We start from the raw sequence: 13,631 nt of genomic DNA, 5'->3' as shown, positions 1-13,631 counted from the left end.
TCTTCAACAAAGGAGCCAAACACCCTCACTGGAGGAAAGATAGCCTCTTTAATAAATGGTGCTAGAAAAATTGGGCTTCTACTTGCCAAAGATTAAAACTAGACCTGTATCTCTCACCATGCACTAAAGTAAAATCAAAATGTATTAAAGATCTAAATATTAAAACAGAAACTCTGAACCAGTTGGAACAGAGGTTAGGTAGAACCCTTGAAGGCATTGGTGTAGGAAAAGATTTCATGAACAAAACCTCAGTTGCCTGTGAACTAGCACAAACAATCAACAAATGGGATCTCTTCTTATTAAAAAGCTTCTGCACAGCAAGAGAAACCACCAGCAGTGTGAAGAGACAATCCACAATGTGGGAAAAAATCTTCACCTGCTCTTCCTCAGACAAAGGTCTACTATCTTGAATCTATAACGAACTTAAAAAGATCAGATCTCACAAATTTAAAGACCCAATCCAAAAATGGGCATCTGAAATGAACAGACCTTTCTCAGATGAAGAAGTAGAAATAGCAAATAAATACATGAAAAAATGTTCAATATCACTGGTCATTCGAGAGATGCAAATGAAAACAATGCTGAGATTCCACTTCACTCCAGAAAGAATGGCTGCTATCATGAAATCAATCAATCACAAATGGAGGCGAGGCTGTGGGGAAAGAGGCACCCTGCTCTACTGCTGGTGGGAGTGTAGACTGGTGCAAGCACTGTGGAAATCAGTATGGAGATACCTCAAAGAACTAGGACTGGAAATCCCATTTGACCCCGCTATTCTACTGCTGGGGATCTTCCCCAAAGAATTAAAAGAATCATACCACAGTGATATATGTGCACCCATGTTCATAGCAGCACAGTTTGTAATAGCTAAAACTTGGAAACAGCCCAAATGCCCATCAACTGGAGACTGGATAAAGAAAATGTGGTTTTTTAATAAAATGGAGTACTACTCAGCCATAAAAAATGAGAAATTAGAGACATTTATAGCTAAGTGGATGCACATTGAGGCAATACTCTTAAGTGAAATAAATAGGACACAGATGTTCAAATACCGAATAGTTTCTCTGGTGTGAGAAACTGAAAGTGTAAATAAGGACTAAATGTATAATAGATCATGTGAAATAGGAAAAGGGGCAAAGGGGAAGGAAGTGGGTGGGCTATGGGAAAGGATAGAAGGGAATGGGATTAATATGAGAAAATGGAAAAATAAGAACAAAATCTTTGTAAATAGGGAGGGCTGGAGGGGTTGAAGGGAGGGCTGGGCAAAGATGAAAAAGAACAACCAAGAGAGACTATGTAAAGGTGCAAATTTCCAATGATGAATGTCATTATATTGTATACCTAAAATGTACCAATGATTAGAATGAATAATCGATAATGTAAAACAGGAAGAAAAGGTCCAAATGTGTAGGGGTAGTGGGAGGCACAGGGGAAAGGAAAGAAGGGAAAGGAAAAAATGATGAGAAATGGAAAAAATGGAAATAAAGTCTTTGTAAATAGGGAAGGGTGGAGGGGGTGAAGGGAGGGCTAGGAATGGGGAAAAAATAAGAACCAAGATGCATTATATAAAAGTACAATTCCCAATGAGAAATGTAACTTTGTTGTATGCCTTCAATGTACCAATAAAAGAATTTAATACAAAAAAAAATACTAAGACTCAATCAACTCCTGAACAAATGAACTTAACAGATGTTTACAGAGTGTTCCACCCCACAAAATCAGAATACACATTCTTTTTTGCTGTACATGGATCATTCTCCAAGATAGAACTCATACTTGCTCACTGAACATGTTTAAACAAGTACAAAGGAATATCAGATGATAGTATGAAGAAATTGTAGAGTAATAGCAAAAGAAACTGCAAGAATTTCACAAACATATGGAAATTGAACAACACACTTCTAAACAACAAATGGGTCACAGGGGAAATTAAAGAAGAAAAGAGTGTCTACAATTAAATGACAATGCCAATACAACATATCAGAATCTATAGGATACAGTGAAATAAGTTTTATGAGGGAAATTCACAGCAGTGAATAGTCATATTATGAAAACAGAGCAATCTCAAATGAACAACCTGATGCTCAGCCTCTTGCTTCTAGAAAAAGAAGAGGAGAACAAACCCAGGGCTCATATAAGAGAGGAAATTATAAAGATCAGAGAAGAAATCAATGCAGTGGAGACTAAAAAACAATACAAAAAGTCAATGAAGCAATAGTTGGTTCTTTGAAAGAAGAAACAAAATTGACAAACCTTTACCCAATCTTATCTAAAAAAAAGGAAAGAAAAGACACAAATCTATGCAATTAAAATGACAAGGGTGAAATTACAACAAACCCAGCAGAAATCCAGAAGATGATCAATATCTACTTTGAGAACCTATACATCAACAAGATGGAAAACACAGAAGAAATGGACAGATTCCTAGATACATATGAATACCAAAGTTGAACAAAGAAGCCCTAAATATTCTAAACAACCTGATATCAAATCAATGAAATTGAAAATGTAATGAAAAACTAACAAAGAAAAGCCAAGGTCCTGACACCGTCACTGCTAAATTTTACAAGACATTTAAAGAAGAACTATTTCCACTATGTTTAAAATTTTCAACCAAATTGAAAGGGAAAAAATATTCCCAAATTTATATCTGCAAGCAAGCGTCACCTTGATCCCAAAAGAAGAGAAAGACCCAATAGAAGAAGAGAACTATAGGCCAATATCACTAATGAGTATAGATGCAAAAATCCTCAATAAGATACTGTCAAACAGAAAGCAGATGATCAAGAAGATCATAAGCCCTTACCAAGTGGGATTCATCCCAGGAATGAATGGATGATTCAATATATGCCAATCAATAAATGTAATGAACTACATCAATAGAGTCAAGGACAAAAACCATATGATCATCTCAATAGATGCAGAAAAAGCATTCAACAAAATCCAACACACATTCATGATAAAAACCCTACTGAAAATTGAAACAGATGGTCTCTATCTCAACCTGATAAAAAGCCATCTATGAAAAACCAAAAGCCAATATCATACTAAATGGTCAAAACCTGAAATCCTTCACACTAAAAGCAGGAACAAGGCAAGGATGTCCACTTTCACCACTCCTGTGCAATGTAGTTTTGGAAACATGAGCCACAGCAATCAGACAAGAGAAAGTAATAAAAGGAATAAAGATAGGATATGAAGAAGTTAAATTGTCACTATTTGCAAATGACACAATACTCTATATAGAACACCCCAAGAACTCCACCAAAAGTCTTCGAGACTTAATAACCAAATTCAGCAACGTAGCTGGATACAAGGTCAACACCAAAAATCAATAGCTTTCCTGTACATGAACAACAGACTCACTGAGAGGAACTGAATAAACAACTCCTTTCACAATAACATCTAAAAAATGGAAATACCGAGGAATCAGCCTAATAAAAAAAAAATCAAAGACCTCTTCACTGAAAACTATAGCACTCTGAAAAGAGAGATTGAATATGATATCAGAAAATGGAAAGACATCCCTTGCTCCTGGGTTGGAAGAATTAACATAGTGAAAATGGCTAGACTTCCAAAACTGCTATATAGATTCAATGCAATCCTGATTGAAATCCCAGCAGCATACTTCACGGACCTTGAGAAAACAATCCAAAAATTCATTTGGAACAAGAAGAGACCCACAATAGCAAAAGGATTTCTAGGCAACAGAGACATGGTAGGGGGTATTACAACCCCCAACTTGAAACTATACTACAAAGCTACTGTGATAAAAACAGCATGGTACAGGCAAAGAATCAGACCTGAGGACTGGTGGAACAGATTAGAAGATGCAGAAACAACTCCAGACACACTCAACCACCTCATCTTCAACAAAGGTGCCAAAAACCCTCAATGGAGGAAAGATAGCCTCTTTAATAAATGGGGCTGTAAAAATTGGGTTTCAACTTGCCAAAGATTAAAACTAGACCTATGTCTCTCACCATGCACTAAACTAAAATCAAAATGTATTAAAGATCTAAATATTAAAACAGAAACAGTAAACTGGCCAGAAGAGAGGTTAGGTAGAACTCTTGAAGACATTGGTGTAGGAAAATATTTTATGAACAAAATCTCATTTGCCTGTGAACTAGTACAAACAATCAAGTGGGATCTCTTCTCACTAAAAAGCTTCTGTACGGCACGAGAAAACACCAACAGCGTGAAGAGACAATCCACAAAGTGGGAAAAATTTTTCACCTGCTGTTCCTCAGACAAAGGCCTACAGTCTAGAATCTATAAAGAACTTTTAAAAAATCAGACCTCCCAAATTTAAAGACCCAATCCAGAAATGGGCATCTGAAATGAACAGACATTTCTCAGATAAAGAAGTAGAAATAGCAAATAAACATATGAAAAAATGTTCAACATCACTGGTCATACTAGAGATGCAAATGAAAACAACACTGAGATTCCACCTCCCCCAGAAAGAATGGCTGCTATCATGAAATCAACCAATGACAAATGCTGGCAGGGCTGTGGGGAAAGAGAAACACTGCTCCACTGCTGGTGGTTTGTAGACTGGTGCAAGCACTGTGGAAATCAGTATGGTGATACCTCAAAGAACTAAGATTAGAGGTCCCATTTGACCCAGCTATTCCCCTGCTGGGTATCTTTCCAAAAGAATTAAAAGAATCATACCACAGTGATATATGTGCACCCATGTTCATAGACGCACAATTTGTAATAGCTAAAACTTGGAAGCAGCCCAATTGCCCATCAACTGGAGACTGGATAAAAAAAAATGTGGTGTTTTTATTAAATGGAGTACTACTCAGCCATTAAAAATAAGGAATGATAGACATTTACAGCTAAATGGATGCACATTGAGGCAATACTCTTAAGTGAAATAAATGAGACACACTTGTGTAAATACCAAATAGTTTCTCTAGTGTGAGAAACTGAAAGTGTACATAAGGACTAAAAGGTATAATAAATAATGTGAAATAGGAAGAAAAGGGGCAAAGGGGAAAGGGAAGTGTGAGGGGTAGGAGAAAGGAAAGAAGGGAATGGAACTAATATGAGAAAATGGAAAAATGGAAGCAAAGTCTTTGTAAATAGGGAGGGATGAAGGGGTTGAAGGGAGGGCAGGGAAATGGGGAAAATATAAGAACCAAGAGAGATTATGTAAAGGTCCAAATTTCCAATGATGAATGTCATTATATTGTAGATCTAAAATGTACCAATAAAATTAATTTTTAAAAAAGAAACAACAATAAGAAAAATGTAGGTCATTTTTCAAATCATGGTCATTTCTTTTAAGGACAAAACTGACATGACATATCAGGTTTGTGAACCTCAGAGACCATTAAGTATGCTAAAATTTTATCTGCTCACATTTTTTCTGGCTCCCTACTTAACATACATTCTCCATAAGGCAAATTCTATTGGTTATTCCTTTGAGTTTCTCCACAACTTACTATCCAATGAGATTTGGAGGTGTCATTACTCAGCCTCTGACATGTGTTGTCACCTCTGCCATGCATCATTCCATAAACAGGACATGACAAACTGATGTTTCTATGAATAAAGAAAAAAACATTCATATCCAAATTCCCCAAACCTCATGCAATTTTCTGGGTTATTTTACTAAGCAATACCTCCAAGTACAAATCTTGCAAAAAAAATACTCATCTTTCTTATATTTACGGAATAATGGAATAATTACTTAACAGCTTGCTCCTCCATGATTTTATCCCTCTTACATTTTTGGAACCCCTGTCTCATAATTCTCAGGAAGTTTCAGGTAATAAATCACCCTAACTTTCTACGGAAATGAATGACAAGAGTAGAAATGATGTTTAGTGTGATTCATCAGCATGTACTTTAAAGAAAGAATATTGTTAGAGTAATCATTAATTATGTTTGAAATCTTGCCTTGTATCTTCATATTTATTCTCAAATTGAAGCACAGCACTTGCAAGCTCTTTAGCAATGACATATAAATAATGGTGGCTTTTAAAAGATTCTATTGTCCTGTTCTCAAAGGAAACATTCTTATTTAAAAGAGTGCTAGCCAGGGATTTAGCTCAGTGGTTTCACTGCCTGCTGCACAGGCACAAGGACCCAAGTTCGGTCCCCGGTACCAAAAAAATAAAAAAAATTTTTAAAAGAGTTTTAATTTGTGAAAGGTCATTTTGATATGTTATTTTTTTAATGAAGTATTTATTGAGTTTTCCTTCTTCAGCACCACACAATCACCTGAGGACTTCTATGAAAAAAGCAGAGTTTTTGAGTGTACCCAGTAGATGTCACTGACAAGCAGGAAGCAAAGGCAATTAAAGAAAAAAAAAAAAAGAGAGAGGATGAAGGCTATAAGAAGTGAAAACAATTATGGAGCCAGCTTGAAAGAGCTCTCACTGGCAAATCTGGAACATTCTGAGTGTCAGTATTAATAATAACCTACTGAAAAAAACTGGCATTTGTGGGCCAGGGATTTAGCTCAGTGGCACCATGCCTGCCTCAGAAGCACAAGGTCCTGAGTTCAATCCCCAGTACTGAAAAATAAGAAAAGAAACTGGCATTCATAACCTATTCTAATATGAATAAGTGAAAAATAAATTGGGAGGAATAAATTCCTTACAATAGAATGTTAATAAGTGCAAGAGAAATTATTAAATTAGGAAGCAACCATTTGGCAACCATCTTAGTAATAATTAAGCCAAGAAATATCAATGGATGCTAAAATTAGTATAGATTTGATAATGAATGAAACACATTCATAGTCTCAACTATCTACAAAATGGCAAGGAGAAATTGAACTGTAAAGTGGAGAAATCTGCTAGATACCATCTAAAGAAATCATTAAAGTTAACATGATGGAAATAGGATAAATTGAAAGCATGTACCAAGAAACTAGATGTAAAAGAAGTCAAAAAAAAGAAAAGAAAAGAAACTAGACGTAACAAGATGAGCACGACAGGGCAAGTGGGAAGGGTAGGGGAAAGGAAAAAAGGGAAAAGAAAAAATATGAGAAAAGGAAAAAAATGGAAACAAAGTCTTTGCAAATAGGGAAGGGTGGAGGGGGTGAACGGAGGGCAGGGGAATGGGGAAAAAAAAAAAGAACCAAGATACTCATGTAATGGTACAAGATCCCAATGATGAATGTAACTGTATTTTATACCGAAAATGTACCAATAAACTTAATGGGAAAAAACAAACAAGAAGAGCACAAAATCAGTAGTATGGTATTCCAGCCTTAGAAGAGGCACAACTTGAATCTAATAAAGAAAGACTTGACAAACCCAATTTAGGGACTTTTTAGAAAATAACGACAAAATTCTAAGTAAAAATAGAAATAAAAATTTTAAAAATCGAGAAACTGTTCCCTTTATAGGAAATAACAGAGACATATCAGCTAGTTGCAACATTTGATTATAAATTATTTTATATGGGACATAATTAGGAAAATTTTCAAAAATTGAATGATATCAGTGATTTAAGTAGCAGTAATTATCAATGTTAGTTGCCTGACTTTGAGGTACTACTGTGATTATACAGAAAATTGTACTTACTTGTAAAAAATATTCACATATATGTGAAGTTGTGGGGATTCTTACCATTGACTTGCTCAAATGTTTCAGTGTGGCAAAAGCTCTCCAATCTATTTCTGCTACTTTTTGTAAGTTTTTAATTATTTAAAAATAAAGGGAAAAAAGAAACATACTTCAGATTCAGAGATACATAACAGTAAATAGAAAAAATACACAAAACAAGCTTACATAGTAGACACTATGCATAGACAATGCTCCCATGGCAATAATAAGAGAGAAAATAAGAACTTGGACAGTAGGCACAAATAGAGACATCCACTGAATTACTGTCCCAAGAGAAAATAGATGATGTAGTTCAAAATAGAATGACTTCATGAGAGTATATTTACAGACTGTCTGCAAAGTCATAGATTATGGGAGCCATATATTTAAAGGTTAGGAATAGCCTAATACCTAAGCCATTAAGAGGAGTAGACACAATACAGAAACACACAGAGTTGTGCCTACATCCTTGAGAGAATCTATGTTGGAGGAACTTAGCCAGCTGGAGGAGACCTTGCAGGAAGGCTGTAAGATCTCACTCCCTCTACTCTTCTATCTACTCCCTAACCCCCCCCATTGGCAAACAGACCAAATAATCAGAAACAAAGGGTGTAGAGATCCATGATGTGGTCCACATGAGTCAGCCTATCCGGCAGGAAGGAAAGCCTACAAGAGGTGACAATAGACATTAAGGGGCAGTGGAAGAGATCTCATCCATCTACCTTAGATTACATGAAAAAAAATGATCTGATCTATCTACCTTAAATTACATGAAAAAAAGTGAAATAACATGTTTAGCTCTCTAGAAATAATCATCAAGTAGCACTGCTAGGCCTGCAGGTCTGTGAGGAGATGCATAAGTGGGTCTTTATTCCACAGGATGGGGTTTGTTAAAGTTGTCAAGAATAAGGCCTACTTTTAAGAGATACCAAGTGAAATTTAGAAGATGAGGGGGCAAAACTGATTACTATGTTCGGAAACACTTGGTGATCTAGGATAAAAATAAGTACAACACACCTAAATACAGGATGATAGTTCGTGTAACTAACAGAGATATCATTTGTCAGATTGCTTATGCCTGTATTGAAGGGGATATGATAGTCTGAGCAGCATATACATATGAACTATCAAAATATGGTGTGAAAGTTGGCCTAACAAATTATGCTGCAGCATATTGTACAGGCCTGCTGCTGGCCTGTAGGCTTCTTAATAGGTTTGGCATGGATAAGCTCTATGAAGGCCAGGTGGAGGTAACTGGAGATGAATACAATGTGGAAAGCATTGATGGTCAACCTGGTGCCTTCACCTGCTATTTGGATGCAGGCCTTGCCAGAACTACAACTGGCAATAAAGTTTTTGGAGCTCTGAAGGGTGCTGTGGATGGAGGCTTGTCTATCCCTCACAGTACCAAATGATTCCCTGGTTAAGATTCTGAAAGCAAGGAGTTCAATGCAGAAGTACATTGGAAGCACATCATAGGTCAGAATATTACTGATTATATGTGTTACCTAATGGAAGAAAATGAAGATGCTTACAAGAAACAGTTCTCTCAGTACATAAAGAACAATGTAACTCCAGACATGATGGAGGAGATGTATAAGAAAGCTCATGCCACTATACAAGAGAATCCAGTCTATGAAAAGAAGCTGAAGAGAGAAGTTAAAAAGAAGAAGTGGAACCATCGCAAAATGTCCCTTGCCCAGAAGAAAGACAGAGTAGCTCAAAAGAAGGCAAGCTTCCTCATACCTCAGGAGCAGGATGCTGGGAGTTAAATCAAATTTTCTATGCAGATTTTTCAGATGACAACCAATAAACTTATTCATTAGGCAAAAAAAAAGAAAGAAAGAAAGAATCATCAATAAGTACTTGCTATTTAAGGTCCTTGAGAACATTTCATAAGAAGAGACAGAAAATTCTTTGAAATTGCAAGAAAACAACCATTCCAGTATAGTTAGGGACACGAGAGTCTCTGGATGATTCATATTAGTGCAAGGGAAAAGACAAGACTCTGGAAAGAAACAGAAAAGACTTGGCTACAAGTTTTCCCTTTTCCTAGTGAAAAGAATTGAAAGTAAGAATGAAAAATATTTATAATTTTAGTTGTGCTTAAATCACCTATTGGTAAATGGCACAAAGTTTTCATAACTTTGTACTTTCAATTCTTTCCTTTACTCTTTTGTTGTTGTATAAAGTTCAAAAGCTAAAATGTAACTAAGTGCATAATCTAGACTGAGAAAATTCCATATTAGATATTTAGTTCAAATTGTTGTTCTCAAAACGATTGCTTCAACAAAGTTTCTTTCTGTATAATTACGCTAAACATCCTGTACAGAGTAAACAGATCTGGAGAATGGATATAGTCTGAAATCAGGTAGAAATGACTTATAGGTTTCCTCAGCCTTAAGAACATTTAATACACACCCAGAGGAGACTTCCAGATTGGTGCGCCAAGGCCCAGGCAGGAGGAGGCTTCCAGGTAGGCGTGCCATGACTCCCAGCACAGAGGAGGCATCCAGACCGGCATGCCATGGCTCCCAGCCCAGAGGAGACCACCCGATCAGTGTGCCATGGCTCCCAGGCAGGAAGAGGCTTCTGGGTAGGCATGCCACTGTTCCCAGCACAGAGGAGGCTTCCTGGTAGGCGTGCCGCAGCTCCCAACACAGAGGAGGTGAGCCCCGCGGGCACCAGAAACACACACACACACACACCCACATCAAAAATGAGAAGACAGGTAAACAAGCCATGGAACCAGACTTCCAGATCACCTAAAGCAACCACAAAGGGAAACAAGATGGAACAATCTCATACTCAACCACCTGGACTCCCTGAACTAGCAATGAAAGAGGATCTGGAAAAAATGAAATCAGAAATAATTTCTCACATAAAAGCAAAGATTGTGCCTATAGTGCAAGACATGATTAATAAATCTAGAGAGGATACAGATAAAAAATAGAGGAGCTGAGGAGCATGATGGAATGCCAATATAGGAAACAAATGGAATCCATAAAACAGATGCAAACAGATTTCCAGAAGATTAAAAACTCCATTGAAAGTCTATGCAACAGAAGGAGCCAATGTGAAGACAGAATTTCAGATATAGAAGATAAGTTTGCAATTAGTGACCAGAAAAGAAAAAATTCTTTAAAATTGTAAGGGACCACGAGAAATCAATCCAGCGGCTGCTAGATGATGCAAAGAAAAATAACATAACACTGATTGGAGTCAGTGAAGAAACAGGAGAGAGTGCAGATAACATTAAAAAAACTGTTTATGGAAGTGATGGCAGAAAACTTCCCAAGCAGGGGAAAATAATTTGATGTGCAGATAAGCAAGGCATATAGGACTCCAACTAGCCTTGATCAAAAAAAAATCTATATATAGGCATATAATTGTTAAGATTCCAGAAACCCAACAGAAGAACAAAATTCTACAAGTAGTTAGAGAAAAGAAACAAATCACACACACAGGAAAGTCTATCAGAATCACAGAAGATTTCTCAGTGGAAACCCTCAAGGCAAGAAGACCTTAGAGTGATGTGTTTCAAGCCCTAAAAGAAAACAACCTGCAACCCAGATTGATGTACCGTGCAAAACTATCTTTCAAAATTGATGGTTAAATAAGATACTTTCATGACAAAGAGCACTTTAGGAACTTCATGAATACCAAACCAGCACTCCAAAAAATTTTAGACAAAATCCTAGGAAAAGACAACGAGGTTCACAACCCCAGGAAGCCCAGCAGAATGAATCCACTGGGCATGACAAGAAATTAAAAGCAAAGGGGAGGATCAAACAAAAAGAAAAAGTCATGACAATGATAACTCAATACATACCAGTTATAACCATCAATGATAATGGTCTCAACTCACCAAACAAAAGAAATAGACTGGAAGAATGGGTCAAGAAGCAAGATAAAACAATATGCTGCATATAAGAAACACACTTAATTCAAAATGAAACTCATAAACTGAAAGTTAAAGGGTGGAAAACAATACTCCATGCAACGGAAACTTGAAAAAAAGCAAGAGTAGCTATGCTCTTTGCAGGCCAAGTGGATTTCAAACCCACACTGATTAAGAGAGACAAATAAGGACACTACATCCTTGTAAAGGGAACAATCCAAGAGGAAGAGATGACAATCATAAATATCTATGCATCAAACACTAGTGCCCCCAACTATATAAAACAAATACTAATGGACATGAAAAGCCATATATGCACTAATACAATTGTAGTGGGGGACCTCAACACCACACTGTCACAAATAGATAGATCAACTAGACTAAAAATAAGTACTGAAATACTAGAACTCAATCGAACTCTTGAACAAATGAACTTAACAGATGTTTACAGAGTCTTCCACCCCACAAAATCAGAATACACATTCTTCTCAGCTACACATGGGTCCTTCTCCAAAATAGACTACATACTCACACATAGAACATGTTTAAGTAAGTGCAAAGGAATTGAAGTTATCCCCTGTATATTATCAGACCATAGTGTGATGAAATTGGAGATCCATAGCAAAAGAAACTCAAAAAATTTCATAAACATGTGAAAATTGAACAACACACTTCTGAATAACCAATGGGTCACAGAGTAAATTGAAGAAATCAGACAGTTCCTTTAAATAAATGACAATGACAATACAACATATCGGAATCTATGGGACACAATGAAAGCAGTCTTATGAGGGAAATTCATAGCAGTGAATAATCAGATTAGGAAAACAGAGCAAGCCCAATTAAACAACCTGATGCTGAAACTCAAACCTCTAGAAAAAGAAGGGCAGGACAAACCCTTAGCTCATACAAGGGAGGAAATTATAAAGATCAGAGAAGAAATCAATGCAATGGAGACTAAGAGAATGATACAAAAAATCAATGAAGCCAAGAGTTGGTTCTTCAAAAGAATCAACAAAATTGACAAACCCTTAGCCAACCTTATCAGAAAAAGGAAAGAAAAGGCCCAAATCCATGCAATTAGGAATGAAAAGGATGAAATTACAATAGACCAAGCAGAAATCCAGAGAATCATCAATATCTACATCCAGAACCCACACAACAATAAGATTGAAAACACAGAAGAAATGGACAGATTCCTAGACATGTACGAATTACCAAAGTTGAATGAAGAAGACCTAAAAATTCGAAACAACCCAATATCAATCAATGAAATTGAAAACATTATTAAAAACTTACCATCCAACTAAAGCCCGGGTCCTGATGGCTTCACCACTGAATTCTACAAGACATTTAGAGAGGAGCTAGTGCCACTACTGTTTAAAGTCTTCAATGAAATAGAAAGGGAAGCAATACTCCCAAAATCATTCCTGGAAGCATATATCACCTTGACCCCCAAAGCAGAGAAAGACCCAACCCAAAAAGAGAACTATAGGCCAATCTCACTAATGAACATAGATGCAAAAATCCTTACTAAGATACTGGCAAACAGAATCCAGAAGATCATCAAGAAGATCATACACCCTGATCAAGTGGGATTCATCCCAGGAATGCAAGGATGTTTCAACATATGCAAATCAATCAATGTAATATACTATATCAATAGAACCAGGGACAAAAACCATATGATCCTCTCAATAGGTGCAGAAAAAGCATGTGACAAAATCCAACATGCATTTATGATAAAAACCCTACAAAAAATTGGAATAGACAGCCTCTACCTCAATCTGATAAAAGCCATCTATGAAAAACCAACAGCCAACATCATACTAAATGGTCAAAAACTGAAATCCTTCACACTCAAATCAGGAACAAGACAAGGATGTCCACTATCACCACTCTTGTTCAATATAGTTCTGGAAACATTAGCCACTGCAAGTAGACAAGAGAAAGAAAGAAAAGGAATAAAGATAGGAAATGAAGAAGTCAAATTGTCATTATTTGCAGATGACATGATACTCTACATAGAAGACCCCAAGAATTCCACCAAAAGTCTTCTAGACTTAATAACCAAATTCAGTCAAGTAGCTGGTTACAAGGTCAACACACAAAAATCAACAGCTTTCCTCTACATGAACAGACTGACTGAGACAGAA

The 13,631-nt window shown here is 36.5% G+C and overlaps 1 pseudogene; it reads left to right on the top strand.

Annotated features, from left to right (window-relative positions):
• The first annotated feature begins 8,454 nt into the window (after positions 1–8,454).
• Positions 8,455–9,361, top strand: LOC110344521 (large ribosomal subunit protein uL18 pseudogene; annotated as a pseudogene).
• The last annotated feature ends 4,270 nt before the right edge of the window (positions 9,362–13,631 follow it).

This window comes from Heterocephalus glaber, unplaced genomic scaffold, assembly GCF_053883595.1.
Source record: "Heterocephalus glaber isolate CG9 unplaced genomic scaffold, H.glaber_assembly_v1.0 deba00000122, whole genome shotgun sequence".
NCBI lineage: Eukaryota > Metazoa > Chordata > Mammalia > Rodentia > Bathyergidae > Heterocephalus > Heterocephalus glaber.
The sequence above is the reverse complement of the archived record's forward strand: the minus strand, read 5'-3'. Positions and strand labels throughout refer to the sequence as shown.